This window comes from Neolamprologus brichardi, chromosome 7, assembly GCF_056152115.1.
Source record: "Neolamprologus brichardi isolate AB-2024 chromosome 7, ASM5615211v1, whole genome shotgun sequence".
Taxonomy (NCBI): domain Eukaryota; kingdom Metazoa; phylum Chordata; class Actinopteri; order Cichliformes; family Cichlidae; genus Neolamprologus; species Neolamprologus brichardi.
Window position 1 is genome coordinate 8,896,625 of NC_142110.1, and position 21,295 is coordinate 8,917,919.

Genomic DNA, 21,295 nt, shown 5'->3' on the forward strand with positions numbered 1-21,295 from the left:
GGTTTAAAACAAAACATATCCATGTGTTAGAATGGCCCAGTCAAAGTCCAGATCTAAATCCAATCAAGAATCTGTGGCAAGATCTGAAAACTGCTGTTCACAAACGCTGTCCAGCTGATCTGACTGAGCTGGAGCTGTTTTGCACAGAAGAATGGGCAAAGATTTCAGTCTCTAGATGTGCAAAGCTGGTAGAGACATACCCTAAAAGACTGGCAGCTGTAATTGCAGCAAAAGGTGGTTCTACAAAGTATTGACTCAGGGGGCTGAATAATTACGCACACCCCACTTTGCAGTTATTTATTTGTAAAAAAAATGTTTGGAATCATGTATGATTTTTGTTCCACTTCTCACGTGTGCACCACTTTGTATTGGTCTTTCAAGTGGAATTCCAATAAAATTGATTCATGTTTGTGGCTTTAATGTGACAAAATGTGGAAAAGTTCAAGGGGGCCGAATACTTTTGCAAGCCACTGTATTTGCAAAAGTGATCCGACGTTTTCAAAGACGTCTGTTACCCACCAGCTCGATAGCTAGCCGGGTGCTCGAGGGTCACTAGAGCCGCCGAGAACGGTCTTTCGCTATTCAGGTTAAACGCAATGTTGGGACTAACGCGTTATTAAGTAATGCGTTACTGTAACTACGTTATTATGCCAAAATCAGGAACGCGTTAATCGTTACTGGGATTTAAATAGGGTTGTTATTTGTTACTTCTTGCGGTGGCTATCGCGGAGCTTCCACAGATTCAGTAACATTAGCAAGTGGTGGAGGCGAGGAGGTGGATGAGGGAAAGGGGAGGCAGGAGAAGCAGGCGGCCACCTGTCCGAGTGTCAGGTGAACTGAACTTCAGGTAAGAAGTTATGACCTGCAGTCTATCTGGGTCAGATATAAACCAAGTTTAGTTGGATGTTATTTTTCGTTATGCTGACTTTTTCGTACTGGGTACTAGCTAGCATGATGGAGTTTCTGTACAGCTGGGTGGGTGCTATGATGTATAAGGTTAATTATTAGAGTTGCCAACCGTCCCCTAAAAAACGGAATCGTCTCTTCTGTTTCTACTTCACTCATGAAACTGATCAATGATCAGCTGATCGGCTTGTCCAAGTGCCGTCTCTCTTGTTTGTGTATCGGCCACTTTGCGCCAGAAAGAAGAAAGCAGCGGAGGTCGCGTTAAACAAAAGCAGCACGTTTAAGCTTGATCAGCTGTTGTTAGAATTTATTTAATATTACTTTCTAGTATCAGCTGATGTTTGCTGGAGCCACAGCTGTAAAAGCTGCTGGTCACTATATCGGTTTGGATATGTGGTGAGAGGGAAACATGAAGATGAAGCCAGGAGACGTCCTTACTAAATCATCAGAGCTGAACAGGTGATGGAGAAACAGGTTTACCTTTTAGGTGACATGAATGAGTTGAAGGAAAGTTATGAACTGTTTCTGAGAGACAAATAACACCAGGATCCTTTTTTTACGTAGCTGACAGCTGGTAACTGTGCAGGGGCAGGTCTAGCAAAGTTTTGCCAGGGGGCCAGGTAGGGCATTAACAGGAAGAGGGGGGCGCTTTTAAAATGTAAAAAGCGCACATGACGTTGTGACGTAGGCTAGAATCACGGCAGCAGTCGACTGTGGTCCAGTTGTGGGATTTCTCTTGTAGAAATATGCACATTATTTTTTCCTTTTTATTTGTAGGTGGCACAGTGCACTTGTGGCAAGTAAGAACGCTAGAAGACTGACAATCTTGCTGGGTATCCAGTTACGGAAGCAACACATTAACAAGAGAATTCTGAGTACAACCAAAGTTACTTTCCCTAGTAACTAGTTGCGTTGAAAGTAACGAGTAACTTGAAGTAACTGAGTTACTTTTGATAGAAGTAATAAAACTAAGTTACTCATTTAAAGTAACTTACCAACACTGGTTAAACGTAATATATACGTCACTTAGATCATCTAAAAAATTATTTTTTTCAGTGTTTTATTTGTTCCGGAGTAAATCGGTTTGGCTGAGATTATTTTAATAATTTAATAAATAATAAATTAATTGAATAAAATAATAATTATTTATTATTAGTTATTAGATTAGATAAAAATAAAACTTTATTAATCCAACGGGTGGGTTCCTCCTTGGCTTTCACACAGCTGAATAAACGTCAAACAGAAAACTGATTAAACAGAAGTGTGGCATGGTCGAGAATTTACACTAGTGTCCTACTATATTTTAGATAGCAAGGAGCAGACAGTGGTGACACAAATCTGAAGGCTAGACCGTCCAATTTCACAGCCGTTTACTTTAATATGAATACCTTGTGTTAATTTAACATAAGTTTAATTTGCTGCCAAATAAAAACGTCTGTGTGCAACCACTGTTTAATGAAGTAAATTCAAAATGTTCTCTTGTTTTTTGTTTTTGTTGTCCCTAGAGCACGCAGTGAACTCCACAAGAACAGAAACGGCAGAAAACAAACTGGGCTGGCTGTCTCAGCCACCCCAGACTTATTTAGACTTTTCTCTAGACTGAAAACAGAACTATGAAAACCTTCAGGAGACACATTATTTACATCATCATAGCCAAATTGTTCATATGAGGCTGAAATCATGAAGCGGTGGCCTCGTCATTCTCTGACCATAATCCAGCTAGGAAGGAGGCAGTCAAAGAGTGGTTAGGTCGAGGCGATGTGGAGGTGCTCACTTGCCCGCCCTGACAGAGATGTGGACGACGTGGATGATGTGGGCAGTGGTGGTGGTGACGTGGACAACATGGACATGCTTGACTGCCTCTGGAGCGACGTGGACGTACTCCCTGATGCTGCACCGGCATGAGAGACACGACAGACTACGCAAACAACATTGACACATGGGAGGCAAGAAACAGAACAAAAAATACTACTAAATCAAAGAACAGAAACTAAACGAGATACACTCAGTCCGGGGGGGGGGGGGGGCATAATTTAACGTAAAGGAGATCACAGTATAGTTATCACAAACTGGTATGGTTGGTGGGCCATGGTTGGAAAACAATATTACCGTTTTGTAAAGGATAACTGGTTCAAGTCCAAAATTTTAGTAGGCCTCAAGTAGATCATAAGCTCAGTTCCACAGAAAACAACTGGGAAATTCACTTCAGTTGAAAATCATTGAGAAGGCCCATTAAGCTGCAGAAATAACAAGGCCCGCTGTGGCAAGACCTAAACATATATTAAGTAGGCGTTTTGCACCATGTGGCTTTTAACCACTAGTCAGAACCACATCAGGAGATGGTTCTGAAACAGGAGAAACGAGCTCCTCAGGTTCAGGAGCAAGATTCTCCAGCTGCAGAGGTTCACCAGTGATCTTGTGAACATCAGCTAATACTTTTTCTTCCTCCTCCCTTCTCAGCTCATCCTTAAGATTTTCAGTGATCTCTCTTTTCATTTTTAGATGTTCATAAAGTTCATCTATGAGATCTTGTTTATGAACAAGTTTGAAATTCTGCTTTTTGACTTCTTCTTCCAGCCAAAATATTTGTAGTGTCAGACTTCCTGTTGTCTTTGCTTGATACTCAAGATTTTGTAAACGTTTCTTGAGATTTGTGTTCTCTGTTTTTAACTTGTTTATCACAGCAGATTCCACCTGTGCAGTCCCTGTTAAGCTTTGAAAAGCCCCAGTAAGCTGCAGGTATTTTAAGGCCTACTGCGGCAACACCTAAACCTATTTTAAGAGGGACGGCCGTGGGCATTCGTATTGTGCCGCAAGACGGATGAAAGCGAAAGCATTTGCCAAGTCCTTTGTCCTTTTAATGTATTTATTTATACAAGTTTCAAAATTTTTACACATTCACAAACAGCGGGACAGAAGAACACAGACAATAATGACAATAACAACAAAAAAATAAAAAATCAAAAAAAATCAAAAACAAAACACAGGAACACACCCCACAACAGGGTACACGGCCAGCACTTATTAAGACAGCAGAGAGAGGGAAAAAAAAAAAGCAACTGGTATACATGTCAAACAACTCACAATCCAGTGAGTCCAATCCACAAAATCAAATTCACAAGAGCGCCAGGAGGAGCCGATAACAATTATGCAATAACAGTCATGGGCATGGGAAAGCAGTCAAAACAACGTGTTCAGGACCCAGGGCGTGAACTGTCCTTCTTAATGTGGTCTATAAAGGGCCCCCATATCATCCTGAACTTCTCCATGGAATCAGATGTAGAGAACCGAATTTCCTCCAGGTATAAACAGGAGACCATCTCCTCGAGCCACCTCTTGAAGCAGGGAGGGGAGGCAGATTTCCACTCCCCCAGAATCAGACGTTTGGCAATCACCATACCAAACATGAGGGCCTGTTGAACAGCAAAGGGAAGTGCCAAGGAGTCGCTGGAGCAGCCCAGGATCACCATAAGACAGTCAGGATACAGTTGCCTATCGTAAACAGTGCTATAGAAACTAAAAATACTAGTCCAAAAGGCTGTAAGCGTAGAACAGGACCAAAAAAGATGGCCAAGAGTACCGTCCACAAGTTTACATTTATCACATATGGGGGAAACGTTAGGAAAAATCTTGTTCAATTTGGTTTTGGAATAGTGCAGTCTATGGACAACCTTAAATTGAATTAACTGAAGCCGGGCGTTAACAGAGCATAGTTTTATCCGGCTTAACACTTCAGCCCATAAATCGTCAGTGATAACCAAACCAGTGTCCCTTGTCCAAGCCTCTTTAATATGGCAAGAGGGGGGTGCCGAAGAAAAAAGGTTAACAAACCGAGAAATTAAGTGTTTTGAGGTGGGAGGTTCGTTCATTATATTGTAAAAGACATGCTGTATGGGGATGGTATCTAAATTTGAGAATGCTTGCTTGACATAATTCCTAATTTGTAAATACCGAAAAAAATGACTTGTAGGGAGATTGTACTTTGTCTGAAGCTGAGCAAAAGAGGCAAAATGATTGTCAATATAAAGATCCTTTATAGCAATCAATCCTTTGACAGGCCATTGTTTGAAAGCAGCATCCATCGTACTAGGCGGAAAGCTAGGATTGTGGCAGATCGGGGCAAAAGCTGACACTACCGGGAGGTTCAAGATTCTCTTAATTTGATTCAATATTTTTATGGAGTTGCAAAGAATAAAGTCATCACGTGTACTTTTAATAACCGATTTTGAGAATAAGATAGCTGGCAAGGATGCTCCAGTGTGCTCGATAGCAGTGCTAAGCTCCAATTCGAGCCATTTAGGGCTGGACCCGCATCCCACAGCCTCACCAACTATAGGCAGATTCCAGAAGACCCAGGCTCTGGCATTACAGGCCCAGTAATAATGTCTGAAAACTGGAAGGCCCAGACCACCCTCGTCCGAGGGCTTTTGCAAGTGAGACCTCGAGATGCGAGGGGGCTTGTAGGCCCAAACAAAAGGCATGATAATGGCATCCAACGCTTTGAAAAAGGAAGACCTGAGAAAAATAGGAACGTTCTGGAATAGGTACGTGAATTTAGGGAGCACAACCATTTTGATTATATTGATACGGCCAATCATTGAAAGTGGGAGATGTTTCCATTTATCTATCATACACTTGAGCTCATCAGTTAGAACCAAATAATTAAGCCTGAAGAGGAGTTTTGAGTTCCTAGGGATGTTAATACCCAGGTATGAAAAATAATCCTGGGAGACCTTAAAGGGCAAACTCGACAGGAAATCAGGGCCCAGACCAGACGACAGCGGCATAAGAACAGACTTCTTCCAATTTATGGTGAACCCTGATAGGTGGCCAAAGCTGTCAATCAGCTCAAGAAGTGGAGGAAGGGAGATCTTTAAGTCTGAAAGAGCCAATATGATATCATCCGCATACAGACCGATGGTGTACTCTGACGCGCCACAATTTATACCAGAGATATGGGAATTGGCTCTGATGGCAATGGCCAACGGCTCAAGAGCTAAAGCAAAAAGCATTGGAGAGAGGCAACAACCCTGCCTTGTCCCACGGTGTAAGAGGAACGGGAGCGACCTCTCATGGTTGGTAAAGACCGAGGAACGAGGGCAAGCGTAAAGCAACTTAATCATATTCAAAAAATTCGACCCAAAACCAAATTTTTCAAGAGTAGCAAACAAATAACTCCATTCCACCTGGTCAAAAGCCTGCTGGGCATCAAGTGAAATCACCGCAGAATTGGGCAGTGTCGTTGAGTACATTGCATTTAAGAGACATCTAGTATTAGAAAAAGAGAATCTATTGGGGATAAAACCCGATTGGTCAGGATGAATTAAAGAGCCTATATGCTTATTTAACCGGTTGGTTAGGACTTTAGCAATTATTTTCTGGTCTGAGTTGAGAAGACTTAGGGGACGATAGGATGAAGCATTAGTTTCGTCTCTGTCTTTTTTCAGGAGGAGACATATATGGGCATCGTAGAAAGAATGAGGGAATGAGCCGTTTAACACTGCGCAATTTACCATCCGAAGTAGCAGGGGAGCGATAACGTCAATATGTGTCTTATAAAGCTCTATCCCAAAACCGTCCGGACCACAAGCCTTTCCGTTAGGAAAGGAGCAGATTGCTTTTCTAATTTCCTCCAGCGTAAAGTCTGCATCGAGTAAGCCCCGTGCAGCCTCAGGAAGAGTCGGGATGTCTAAAGCATTAAGAAAATTAGTGATTTCAGTAACTGTGGCCGTGGTACTAGACGTATATAACTGACAATAAAAACTGCGAAATCTGTCATTTATCTGTTTGTGATCAGACAACAACTGGCCAGTTGAAGAGAGAATTCTGTGTATCGCCCTATCAGCTTGAATGCCCTTCAGCTGTCTGGAAAGCACCTTGTCAGCCTTTTCACCAAGCTCAAAATGCTTCTGTTTTAATCTACGAATACAATTCATGACCTGCTCCCCCAACATGTGGTTGTAGTCATATTTCAATTTGAGAATGGTACCAAGTGTGTCAGCAGCCCCGGTGTCGCGATACTTCTCCTCCAACACAGCCAGCTCTGCCTCAATATTAGTACGCAGCCTGAGTTTGTCCCTTTTCTGAGAAGCTTGATAAGCAATAATATGACCTCTAATAACGACTTTAAAGGACTCCCACAAAACCGAGTCTGAAACTGCACCATTATCATTGAATTGTAAAAATTCTGCGATTTTAGTAGATAGGTAAACCGTAAAAGAGTCATTTAGATATAAAGAGGGGTTAAATTTCCAATTGTATTGGGGGGTATATAGGTTAAAGTCAAATACCGTTGAGAGAGGTGCATGGTCCGAAACTAAAATACTGTGATAAGTGGAACTAACCACTTTCGAAATAAGCCTGGAATCAATAAGAAAATAGTCAATTCTACTGAAACTGCCATGGACAGGGGAGAAGAAAGAGTATTGCTTTTCTAACGGATGCTGGTGCCTCCAAATGTCAACCAAGTCCAAAGATTTAGTAAGAGTATTGAGTACAGAAACAGCTCTCAAGGTTGGGGCCAGGGACGCAGAGGATCTATCCAACAATGGATCGAAATAACAATTAAAATCACCACCGACAATGATATTATGGTCATTGTATTGTGAGACAAGATTGAATATTTTACTAAAGAAGTCAGGGTTGTCAAAGTTAGGAAGTCCTTTGTCCTTAAATACCCCCTCTTCACCTTCGCAAACACAGTTTTACTTGGAACATTTTCAGAAACAGCGAGTTGTGTTTTGCAAACCAGAAACCTTTCAGAAAGGGACTATTTTTAAACTTAAACAATTAAGCAAACATTTTTTCTTGTCGACACTTTGCATTAAACGTTTAAAGAAATGTCACACGAAACATTTAATAATTGACAGTCTGACAGAGAGATTCGAGAGGAATCACAAAGACTGTATGGGATGATGGAGAGAGAAATATCGGAGCCTAGGGAGCTTCAAATGAAAATACAAGAACTCCAGTTGGAGTTAAGCACCCTAAAGCGCAAAAAGAATTATTACAAAAAAAATTACTATCGCTTTAAAAATGAGCGTGAACAGAATGGTACAGATGCGCATGAAAGGAATTTCCATTTTAGGGAAAGCATGGTTGAGCTTGAAAAAGTGACTCAACAGTCAGATGACATCGAAGCTCTAATTGTTGCAGAGAATAAAAATTTGCAAGCAGAGCTTAGAACCTTTCGGATGATGCGCCATGAATTTCAGGAAAAGGAAGCATCTCTGCTTGAGCAGAACAGCAGCATTGCTGCTGAGTTGTCTCAAATTGAAAGTGAGCGAAATGAACAAAAGAAAGAGAACGCAGATCTCAAGGAAGAGAGAGAGAGACTTGAGCACCAAGTGGGAGAAGCTCACCATAAAATAACAAAAAAAGAAGAGATAATAGAAAAACAGAACAGAGAAATAGATCACAAGACAGAACAGATAGTTGAGCTGAAAAAAGAAATATGTATTCTTCAGTGTAGGGTGAGACAGGCACTGGATGAAAAACAGTCACAGGTGGAATCTCTGGAGGCTAAAATGCAGGAACAGGTTAACACCATTCAGACGATGCACTATGACTTTCTGGAAAAAGAAGAATATCTCCTCGAGCGTAACAGCAGCATTGCTGCTGAGTTGTCTCAGATTGAAAGTGAGAGAAACGAAAAAAAGAAAGAGAATGCAAAACTCGAGAAAACTTTAGAGACTGTTGAACAGAGACTTGAGCACCAAGTGGGAGAAGCTCACCATAAAAGAATTTAAAAAAGAAGAGATTATAGAAAAACAATATAGGGAAATTGTTCGCAAGACAGAACTCACAGTTGAGCTGAAAAGAAAAATTTGTACTCTTCAGCGTCAGGTGAGACATGCACTGGATGAAAATCAGTCACAGGTGGAATCTCTGGAGGCTAAAATGCAGGAGCAGGTAAGCACAATTCAGAGGATGCACCATGACTTTCAAGAAAAAGAAGAATATCTCCTTAAAGAGAACAGCAGCATTGCTGTTGAGATAAACAAATTAAGAAAACAGAGAACACAAATCTCAAGAAACGTTTACAAAATCTTGAGTATCAAGCAAAGACGACAGGAAGTCTGACACTACAAATATTTTGGCTGGAAGAAAAAGTCAAAAAGCAGAATTTCAAAATTGTTCATAAACAAGATCTCATAGATGAACTTTATGAACATCTAAAAATGAAAAGAGAGATCACTGAAAATCTTAAGGATGAGCTGAGAAGGGAGGAGGAAGAATAAGTATTAGCTGCTGTTCACAAGATCACTGGTGAACCTCTGCAGCTGGAGAATCTTGCTCCTGAACCTGAGGAGCTTGTTTCTCCTATTTCAGAACCATCTCCTGATGTGGTCCCGACACAGGAGAATCTTGCTCCTGAACCTGAGGAGCTTGATTCTCCTGTCTCAGAACAGCCTCCTGAAGGGGTTCCGACTAGTGGTTTATGGCGTCATGGTGTCAAACGCCTACTTAATCATGGCCCCAGTTCAGAGAGAAAACCCACAAAATGGAACCGGAGTCCTATTCCATTATTCCTAGACAACTGAGCAGCAATGCTGCTGTTCTGCTCAAGGAGAGATCCTGCCTTTTCCTGAAAGTCACGGTGCATCCTCTGAATGGTTTTAACCTCTGCGCGCAAATTCTCGTTCTCTGCCACGATCAGATCTTTGATGTCATCTGACTTTTGAGTCATTCTTTTAAACTCTTCCATCTTTTCGTCAAATTTTCTCATCCATCTTCTCATGCACATCTACTAGCGAAGCCTGACAGGTAATAATGAGGAGCATATTTTTAACAAATGCACTCAAAGCTTGAAAGCTTCAACTCAACATCTGATTAGTGATTGGTTATGATGATGCTCAGGGGCGCGACTCATCTTAGATCGACAATACAGCCAAACTCATTGGAAAGAGCTTTTGACACCATCTACAAGCCAGCTTTCATCCTAAACCAGTGGTTCTTAACCTTGTTGGAGGTACCGAACCCCACCAGTTTCATATGCGCATTGAACCCCTCTTTAGTGAAAAATAAAATATGATTTTTTTCAAATTCAAGACATAGATATGGGATATTGGTGCACAAAATGAGCCGTGCATGTCACGGTGGAGGCTCTGCCGAACCCCTGAGACCGACTCACCGAACGGCTAGGGTTCGATCGAACCCAGGTTAAGAACCACTGTCCTAAACTGTCTCCCTTTTAAGCGCTTTCCTTAATGTTTAAATTGTTCTCATGACAAACTGAATGGATCTGTTTAAGCTCATCTCTTGAGCGATGGAAATTATTTTTATAATAATTCTTCTTGAGGTTAACGGTGCTCAACTCCAGCTGGAAATCTTAAATTTTCTCTTGAAGTTCCATAGGCTCAGATATTTCTCTCGCCACCGACTCATACAATCTCAGTGATTCCTCTCAAATCTCTCTGTCAGACAGTGAATGAATTCATGTCTGAATTAATTCCCAGGAAACATGAATAATTCATGTTTCCTGAGAGAAACAAGTTAAAGACAGAGAACACAAATCTCAAAAAATGTTTACAAAATCTTGACTATCAAGCAAAGACGGCAGAAAGTCTAACACAACAGATATTTAGGGTGGAAGAAAAAGTCAAAAAGCAGAATTTCAAAATTGTTCATAACCGAGGGAAACCAAATCTCAGGAAATGTTTAGAAAATCTTGATTAATTCATGTCCCAGGAAACATGAATTAATTCATGTTTCCTGGGACATTTGTTTAAAAGCTTGATGCAGTGTTGAAAGAAAAAGTATTCCCTTTCTCAAAGGTTCCAGGTTTGCAAAAGCAGCTCGCTGTGAAACTGTGTTTACGAAGGTGAGGATGTTTTATTTATGAATTTCTCTGTCAGAGGCTGTAATGTCAGTGCTTTTTAGTCCTTAAAGGCATTCCAGCTTTTCCTTCACATGGTTCACCAGACTTGCTGACTGATAAAGGTGACTCCCTCTCCCCCTCAGTGTGTGTGTGTGTGTGTGTGTGTGTGTGTGTGTGTGTGTGTGTGTGTGTGTGTGTTGATATACTTTACACTTTAGTTTTGTGAAGGATATCTTCCACAACCCCAAAGCTTAACTTGTACTAAGTTAAGCAGTATGAAAAAATGTGACATGACATAAATGAATCTGTAAAACAAAGGTTTATTTGAAGCCATTGAAGTTACAGTAATCCTTAAAATCTACATGTGTTTTGTTCTACATTAGGCAGGTCAGTTCCTTATTAAAGAGGCCAACGACGTCATGTTTCTATATCATCTCTCCCCTCTTAGACCCTCTTACCCAAAAGACACCAGCCAGTTTAACCCTTTTGTTCTGCTTTGCGCAACTATTTTTAAATCCCTGTAGAACTGCAACCACGTGAGCTAGCGCAAAAAAATTTTTTTCATATGAAACCAGAGGAGTTGTACTTACATCTTATGCCATCAGCTTGTCCTCAGTCAACATTTCCTTCCACATATAGCTTTGCAAAAACTGCATAAAAAGCGCTTGCAGCAACAAAAACATAATATTCCAGAAACACGCTTTGCCGATCCGATCAGCTGTTCGTAACACTTCCTAGTAAGAATAGACGTCAGCGTGAAGTCCGCCATGACCTGCCCGAAACCGGAAGTGATGTCATTTTCGTGGAAATGTAGTTTTTTACCATCAGGGCCTCATGAGCCTATACTGTGTTTTTAAAAGTTATGTTTGACTTTATGACTTTCTGGGATGCTTAGGACTCATATTGCTCTGCTGGAAATAGTTTATTTTGATGCATATGTTGCTTTTTTGCAAATTTGCATTATAAGATTTATTTTTGTTTTTCCTGCAGTATATAAAATTGGTGTATTTCAAAAATAAAACTATGAAGACACTCAAAATAAATTTCCTGTGGTGGGAAACTATTTTGTGCAACTTTTTTGTATTTACAGTTTTGAGGGATAAGCCTCTTAAATTTCTCTAACTAGAAATATATGTTAAAAAAACAAATGATTTTCAATTTTTTTTGTAGTTTATTGCACTTTTTTGCAATTTATGTAATTACTATGCACTTAATGCAGACATATTATTAAAATCTGGGCTATAATGGTTGTATTGATGTATAGCAACTTGAAATGCTCCCAAAAATGGCACTACAGCATGTAAAAATATAATACAAGCTCTGGCGGACTTGGTTCTATGGTAGGTCTTAAAGGGTTAATGCTCAATCTTTTTACCAGCTTAAGTAAATTATATTGCACAATTTCCTCACCCAATAAAATAATATTTACAACATGAGTTTGCCTTCCATGTTATCTAAAATGTGCAAAAGGATTGTGTGTTTTTAGTTTATTTTGGGGATATGGGATATTGCCCTTAAATTGAACTCATGCTTACAATGACGGGATGTAAGAACAGAATGTTCTGTATGTGTAACTTGGAAAAAAGGGTTTGTAAAGGAGCGCTTGTTGGATTCACTACTTCTGCTCAGAGGTGCTCTTTGGATGGGATACATTTTTATTTATTTTTTTAAAACAGGGTTTGTTTTTTTTCCGGCCCACTGGCCTTCCTCAGGAAGTCAGATGACATCCTTGGAGTTCTTGATTTGTTTTGTTTTCCTTTTTGTTGTTTTTTGTAAATGTGCATATATGTTTCTATATAATGTTAAAGGATTAGTTTGGACCTTTAGAAGTCTGGTTCTGTGAAATAGTGCAGTGTCATCACGCATAATTTAGACTAGTCGCTTGACTATGGAAACATGACTATGATCTCTTGGAAATGTATAGATATCTAAATTTTGATCATTTGGAGGTAAAGCGGACTTCTAAATATCCAAAGTAACCCTTTGGGTCTTAAAAATGATGCTTAACAAACATGTATTAAAACACAAATACACACAAACACAAGCCCCATTTGATTCCTCTTCATTTACCAGGGATACTGTTCTGTACTTCTGCCTGGTTACTGGTTTGGGCTTAGATGCAGCAGGGTATGCATTGCATAATGATGAAGTCTAAATTAACAGTTCATGTGACAGTTCAAGCTCCTTCTTCAAATGCCTGTGTAGATGTGTTAAATGTTCAGGATATAGCAGATGTGTTGTAAATGTTCATTTTTATGCAGTCAAATGGAAAAAAGTGGTCAAAATAGTTTATTTTACTTGTCATTGGAAAGAGTTTGTGCAATACTGCAGAATGTTATCTAGCACAATTTTGTAAAATACATATTTTACTGATTTGTTTGCGTTTTATTACTTCCATACAATTGTGTTTTGAGGTATTTTTAGAAAAATGAAAGTATTAATTACATTTGAGCAAACTTAATTATTTATATTAACAAATGAATATTGTAATGAGTAGCAGTGATAAATACAATGTGTATGTAGGTTAAGTTCATTCCCAATAAAATGAAGTGTAAGATGTTTAACTACATTGCTGTCTGTATTATTGATGAAGTCCTAAATTATCACCTTTAAAGTGGTTGTGCTAATAACATCATGTGCAGTAAGACAGGCATGGAGAAAAGCTCTGACTGGGAGAGGCTGAGAACAAATGACATAGAATAGAATAATCCTTGAATTGTCCCACAAGGGGAAATTTGGATGTAACAATAGCAAGAAAGACACATACGAACAAACAGTACACAAGACACAGAACTGAAACACACACAATTTTTACATATTTACATTAAGAACAATGCTTACTAAAAAACAAAGTACTGTACTGTTATTAAATTAAATACAGATAAGATGCAAACCCAGGTTGTAGTGTGAATCTGAATCAACATTAAGATTTAAGAGTTGGATAGACTGAAGAATTTGGACCGTGGTAGAATATTGAGAACAGTTCACAGGTCACAGTTTTTTGGCTTTTTTAGGTTGTAATTTGTACTCATACTGCTGCTTGGCTAAAGTAGCAGCTAACAGAAAAGGACAAAGGAAATGCTGGAAACAGGCTGAAGATGAGTCGGGGAATCTGTCATATAGCAAGAATATGTCTACAATTCTAAGGTGATCTGTCCCACTGGAGGTCAAATACAGTTTGTCTCATTCACAAGAGGTTCAGGCTGAGTTCTGATCTTTCTTGCTCAAGCCATTTTTAATCTGTGGTAATCCATCAGTATGGTCTGTGTGGTTGCAGGATTTAGCTGGTGGGCTTAGCGGTTTATATTCACTGTGATCAAACATGATGTTCAACAGTAATTCATTTAGTTGATGAAACAGGGAAAAATTCAAATGACATGGACCACCAACTGAAGTATTCATTAAACTCAATGGAACACCAGAACAAGCCAAAGTGTTTAGTCATCAGAAATATGGAGGAGCTGGACAAATACTGAGGTTCAACTTACACTGGAGGTATGAATACACATGTGACATGACACACAGCACAACACATGGCACACTCTGTTAGGTCTGCGCTTCCACAGGCCCCGCTAATTTAGAAACTTATTCTCTTTCACGAAAGCAAGGAAACAAAACGGAACCGGGTTTTACTTGCTTGCAAGGGAAGGCTGGTCGGAACCAGGCTCTTGGAGCTCAACGCTCCTCACCTCTCTCCAACCCAACTTCTTCAATAAGCAGCCTTTTATTTCCATAACACAGTTTACAGTACACACAAGCCCCTCCCATTGTAAAACCCCACTATAGCTCTAAAAGATCAGGCACTATGTGTGTGCATGTGTAAGCACCTGTATGCATGTGCAAGAATGTGTGTGTGTGTGTGTGTGTGTGTGTGTGTGTGTCCTGCTCACTAAAAGGATCATAAAAGCAGGAAGCTTACCACACAAGAAACATATATAAATGCCTATAATAAAAAAAACGTCAGCCTCCCCCACCAACAAATTGGCTGGAGAGGTGGTCAGAGACAAAGGAATGTCTTTGATCCTATAGTTTGAACTAAGACTTACAAATTTAAGTAGCACAATGACAGCATTTAACAATTTGACTCCAACACAGTCTAAAAGAACTTCATCTGCATCTGACAACAATATCAATATAACTCTTTGGAATTCTGTTTATGATCATCTGGAACTGAGAACATTTCGATACACAGACCATAATGTTCTAGACTTAGAAAAGGATATAGACCCAGAAAATAATTTCTTCTACAACATCAGCAATAACTGCTGCTACTTCACCGATGAACAGTTTAAACACACCATCAACACGAAAAACAAATGATCAATAATCCATTTTAACAGCAGCAGTCTGTATGCCAACTTCAACAATATAAAGGAATATCTAAATGAGTTGACAAATCCATTTGGAATTATTGAAATTTCTGAAACATGGATCAATGCTGAGAAAGGACTGGACTTTGGACTGAGGGATATGATGTGAATTTTGTAAATAGAAGGAACAAAAGTGGAGGGGGAGTAGCTGTGTCTATCTAAAGGAGCTGCTGGATACAATTACTTCAGAAATGTGCAAAATTAAAAAATGGTTTAACAGGAACAAACTATCCCTAAATCTAAGTAAAACTAAATGAATCTTATTTGGGAATTTCCTTAGAAATGCACAAGTGCAGATTCATATAGATGGTGTGGAAATTGAAAAAGTACTTGAACATAAGTTTGTGTGATTATAGATGATAAATTAAACTGGAAGTCTCATATTACAAATATATATATATATATATATATATATATATATATATATATATATATATATTACAAATGTTCACTATCATCAATCTTTATATTACAAAAAAGGGCCATAAGGATAATTCATAAATCTGGTTACAGAGATCATGCAAATTCACTATTCTTAAAATCCAAAAATTCACAGATCTGGTTCATTTTCTCACTGCACAGATTATGTATAAAGCAATAAATAACCTGCTTCCTGACAATATTCTGAAACTGTTTTTTAAAGGGGAACAGAGAAACAATTTGAGGGGGGAATTAAATTTAAACTTGTAGTAGTAAAATGTTTATTTTTAAAGATGGGGTTGATTTACTGTCATAAAACAAGCATTTTGTTGCTGTTTCTCCCTCTCATGTTAACTTTGGGCAGACAAACAGGCTGTCTGGTCAATCAAATTTAACTTTCAGTTGATCTCCAGTGATTACCAAGGCAAAAAAACTTGAGATAAAATGATCATAATGCAACATTTTGTTTTATTATGCTGTTAGTGGTTTGTCTTTCAGTGCACTGTTTCCTAGCTGCACTTCCTGCCGGGCTGTAGAAGGTTTGCTATAGAAACTAATAGGGTCAGCTGAATTATGATTATGGTACAAAAGTTCCCTTGTCAGAGGAAACTTTCAATAAATCTGACTTTTGTCCAACAAATTACTATTTTTCATCTGCCTCCATCTCACCCCATCTCTAGCATCCTCCCACCACATCACACCAACCCTCTGTCCTCCTTCATTCACAAACCTCCTCTGAGGTTGTCTTCTTTTACTCCTGCCTGGCAGCTCCATCTTCAACATCCTTTGACAATCCTTCCTCTGCACATGTACAAACAAGCTCAACTTTGCCTCTCTAACTTTGTCTCCAAACCGCTCAACCTGAGCTGTCTATTTACTTGTACTTGCTTATAATCCTGTTTCTCCAGGTCTCTGACAAACAACAATCATAGCATCTTTAAATCTGTAACCTCCACACACCCACACACACACACACACACGTGGTCACTCTACAGGACATTTAATCTAGGCCGTTAACTTTTAATTTTAGCATGTTGGTGAATTTTAAAGCACAGAGGCTTTCATTTCTGAGAAAACATTTTCTGCTGTTTGACAGCAGCTGTTTGAAAGCTCAGTACGCTCCCTTGTGTTCAGGGCATAGACCCCTGCCTTTCCCTAGATTTACATTTCACCTTACTTTTGCACAGCCTACTTTATCTACTCTATGAATACAGTGTCTACCCTTCTCTTATCCCCCTTTACACTGAAACAATACATGAGAAACATTTCACTGAGACTCTGGATGGGACCTGATATTAAATTGTATCAAGTATGTGATGGTTTATAAGCTAATTTGCATGAAAAATAAAAATTAAAACCACCTGAAGCTGCATCGCTGTATCACTTTAGTAAAAGTTCATGCAAAACCATAGATAGAGGTTGTGCCCTGAAATGAGGCGCCATCTGGTGGTTAAAAGTGGGTCTCAGGCTCAGAAAGGCCCCTGCAAGATTCTGGGTGGAGGCGGGACCTTTAGACAGACAGGCTGTGTGTGAGTACTCTGCTGCAGTCCAGGCTGAAACAGTGGACACTTTCATTTGTCATGTCTGCGAGGTTTGTATTTTTATTTACTGACTGAAAATTAGTTTGTTTACTCCAACGCTTCACTGGCTGATGAGCTGAACAGGTTTTATGCTCGCTTCCACGCTGCAGCAATGAAAACAATGAAAACAACAAACGGCTGGGCGCGCTCTGAGTGCACCAGTGAAGACGATACATTCATCATCACAGAGCATGCCGTGAGGAACACCTTCAGGAGGGTGAACACCAGGAAGGCAGCAGGACCAGATGCAATCCCTGGCCGGGTCCTGAGAGCCTGCGCTGACCAGCTAGCACCGGTGTTCACTGAGATCTTCAACCTTTCGCTGGCCCAAGCAGTGGTTCCAACAGTCCATCATTCTCCCTGTTCCAAAGAAACAACAGCCCGCTTGCCACAATGACTACCGTCCAGTAGCACTGACTTCAATTGTAATGAAGTGTTTTGAAAGACTGATGAGAGATCACATCACTTCCTGCCACCATCGACTCACTTCAGTTTGCTTACCGGACTAATCGTTCCACAGACGATGCCATATCTCACCTGCTCCACACATCCCTGAGTCACCTGGACACTGGCAGAGGGAATTATGTTAGGATGCTGTTCGTGGACTACAGTTCAACACAATGATTCCCTCTAAGCTTTTCACCAAGTTGACGGATCTAGGACTCAGCTCATCACTGTGTCAGTGGATCATCAACTTCCTCACAGACAGACCCCAATCAGTGAGGGTGGGAAAACAAATCTCCATCTCACTCAGCACTGGAGTGCCTCAGGGATGTATTTTAAGCCCCCTGCTGTACTCACTGTACACTTATGACTGTGTAGCCACATCAGACACCACCTCCATTGTCAAGTTTGCTGACGAAACTGTTGTTGTGGGCCTGATCTCCGACAACATTGAGACGGCCTACCTGGAGGAGATTAGGAACCTGGAGACCTGGTGCCAGGAGAATAACCTCCTCCTAAATGTCAGCAAGACTAAGGAGCTGAACGTGGACTTCACTACAAAGCAGGCGAGGAATTACAAGCCCCTCATCATCAGTGGCACGCCAGTGGAGAGAGTGGACAGTTTCCAATACCTGGGTGTCCACATCACTCAGGACCTGTCATGGTCCTGTCACATCAACACCCTGGTTAAGAAAGCCCGTCAACATCTCTTCTTCCTCAGAAGATTTAGAGACTTCCATCTGCCACTGAGGGTGCTCAAGAACTTTTACTCCTGCACCATCGAGAGCGTCCTGAAGGGAAACATCTGCACCTGGTTTGGGAACAGCACCAAGCAGGACAGACGAGACCTGCAAAAAGTGGTGCGCTCGGCCGAATGCATCATTCAATCAGAGCTCCCTGACCTGCTGTCCATCTACACCATAGGTGTCAAACTCTGGCCCGCGGGCCAAATTTGGCCCGCAGCCTAATTACATTTGGCCCGCGAAGCCATACCAATTTACTATCAGAGCTGGCCTACTGGTATTATACAGCTAATGTATATATTGTTTAGTATTAAGCTTTGCTTGTTCCATATTCAGTTTTTCAGCAAAACGTCTTTGAGTCCATAAGAAAAGATTCATTCTTATATCTGGAGGAATAAATATATTTCAATAAATATTAACGTTAGCCCGCGACTTTGTTCCAGTTTTGAATTTTGGCCCACTGTGTATTTGAGTTTGACACCCCTGATCTACACCAAGCGGTGCAAGGCCAAAGCTAGGAAGATTATGATGGACCTCTCCCATCCCAACAATGGACTCTTCTCACTGTTGAGGTCTGGGAAGCGCTTCCGCTCCCTAAGGCCAAAACAGAGAGAATGAGGAGGAGCTTCTTCCCCCAGGCTATTTGGGCCCTGAACCAGGTGTAGGGCTGGACTCTCCCACACACATCACATCACTATAAGACTGGACTCTCACACACATCACATTACCACACGCACTCTGGTTTTTCTTCATGCACACTTCCTATAATTTTTAATCTCTTTCTGCTATTTGCACATTTTTACTGTAAATTTCTAAGTTAAATCTGTAAATTTTGTAATAGCCTGTAAATTGTAAATACTGTAAAACGACTGTCATTTAATGGTCGGGCATTGCGCAGCTACAAGCATTTCACCTCATGTCATACTGTGTATGGTTGTGTGTGTGACAAATAAAATTTGAATTTGATGCACGAGCAGCTGAATACAGGTCAGAACATTGCTGCTTTTCCCATGTATAGAAAATGTTTTTACATCTGTTATATGCAGGTTGTTCTGTGGATTTCTGCTCCTTGCAGTGTTCCTCAGTGGACTGAATGGATCAAGGTACAGTGGTATAAACCAAACTCTGCTGATGTTTCCTCTATTTGTGTGTGCATGCGTCAGATGTTTGCATAGCCTCTGTCTGACACTTTCTATAACCGACCAGCTGTAAAGCAGGAGCTGTCAGCTATTCTCAATGAGCTGTGGAGTTTATGTGTAAATCACATGACACCTGGGATAGACTACACAATCTCTGTTCAGCTTAAACATTCAGAGTTTGCAGTCATCACTGTAATAAATAGGATTTGTGGGCTCGCAGGTTACATGACAATCCTGGACAACTATGAGCGGTCTACATTAGCAATAATTAACAGTATCAATGAATTTTATGCATCTTTGTTTTTGTGCAGTGACAGAAAAACAAATAAACTCCCTCTCAGCTTGTTCATGGCCAAAATGGCCACCTCCTGTTTACGTACACAAAATGCTATCAAATTAGTATATATTAAATCATTTTCCTACTTTCATTGACTTGATTTTTTAAATTTGCAACGGTGCTAGTCATGAAAACCAATATATAATTCAAATTCAGAAATTATACCCTTTGAATACCAGTCAGATTACATATTATTACTACATTTTTTGGGGGGAAATGGCAATAAAGTTCACATTTTTTCATGATGAAACATGTTAGGCTTGTCTAAGTACAAACCTTGTTGGAACAATTGAGACAACCTACTGCAACTAGAAAAAGCAAGATGCAAGGCAACAGAGCAGTAGTGCTCCTGAACCCGAGGAGCTTGTTTCTCCAGTCTCAGAACCATCTACTGATGTGGTCCTGACACAGGAGAATCTTGGTCCTCAACCTGAAGAGCTTGATTCTCCTGTCTCAGAACCGCTAGTACTCATCATCAGCGGTGATGCAGTCAGCCTCTCTGACCAGATCATATAGACCAGGGGTAGGCAACTCCAGGCCTCGAGTGCCAATACTGTGCCGATACTGTCCTGCAGGTTTTAGATGTGTCCTTGATCCAACACAGCTGATTCAAATGGCTAAATTACCTCCTCAACATGTCTTGAAGTTCTCCAGGGGGCTGGTAATGAACTAATCAATTGATTCAGGTGTGTTGACCCAGGTTGAGATCTAAAACCTGCAGGACACCGGCCCTCGAGGCCTGGCGTTGCCTACCCCTGATATAGACAGTGCTTGAAGCAGTTATGACCTTCTTGCCATATTGGCAGAATAAATGACCTGGAAGCTGTTGCACTGTCTATACCTGTAAACTCCAGGACACGTTTACAAACAATTTTCGTTGTTATTTGCAGCTGCAGGTTAGGATGGAGTTACTGTGTGTGTGTGTGTGTGTGTGTTTACAAGTAGTTTTAAACCTTGTGATCCACAAAACAGCATAACAGTAAAAGAAGAATTGACTGCGTTACAGTCAGTGCGGGAACGGCGGCTTTGCTCGTGCGCGATTCATTTGCAGTTTGGGCGCACGTGAACATCTCCTGCCCTGATAGCGGCTGGAGGAGGACTATCCTCCGCCTGTGAGCGCTTTGGCACGAGCGAGGTGCCCATGGCAGCACCCGCTGCTTGTTGAGAGTAAGAGCAACAAGCGCTTTCACATCAAAAGTTGTCATAAATAAGCCTCCAATAACACCAGAAAAAGTCGCCAGATTTGTCGCTACACTGTAAAATCGAATTAGTTCCCAGAACTCAAAAAAATTGAGGAAACTCGTTGCCTCAAAAAAATTGAGTAAAGCTTAGCTAAAAATGACTAAATTAGGATAACTTATTTATTTTGAGTACTCTGTACAAGTTCATTTGTTCCCAGAACTCAAGAAAATTGGATCAAGTTTATGTAAGATGACCAAGTTAGGGCAACTTACTCATTTTGAGTACACTGTACGGCCTTGTTAGTTCCCAGAACTCAAAAAAATTAAGGAAACTCGTTGCCTCAAAAAAACTAAG

General features: G+C 40.4%; 1 pseudogene; it reads left to right on the top strand.

Moving 5' to 3' along the window:
* Window positions 1–3,727: 3,727 nt before the first annotated feature.
* Window positions 3,728–9,146, top strand: LOC148101961 (uncharacterized; annotated as a pseudogene).
* Window positions 9,147–21,295: the final 12,149 nt, after the last annotated feature.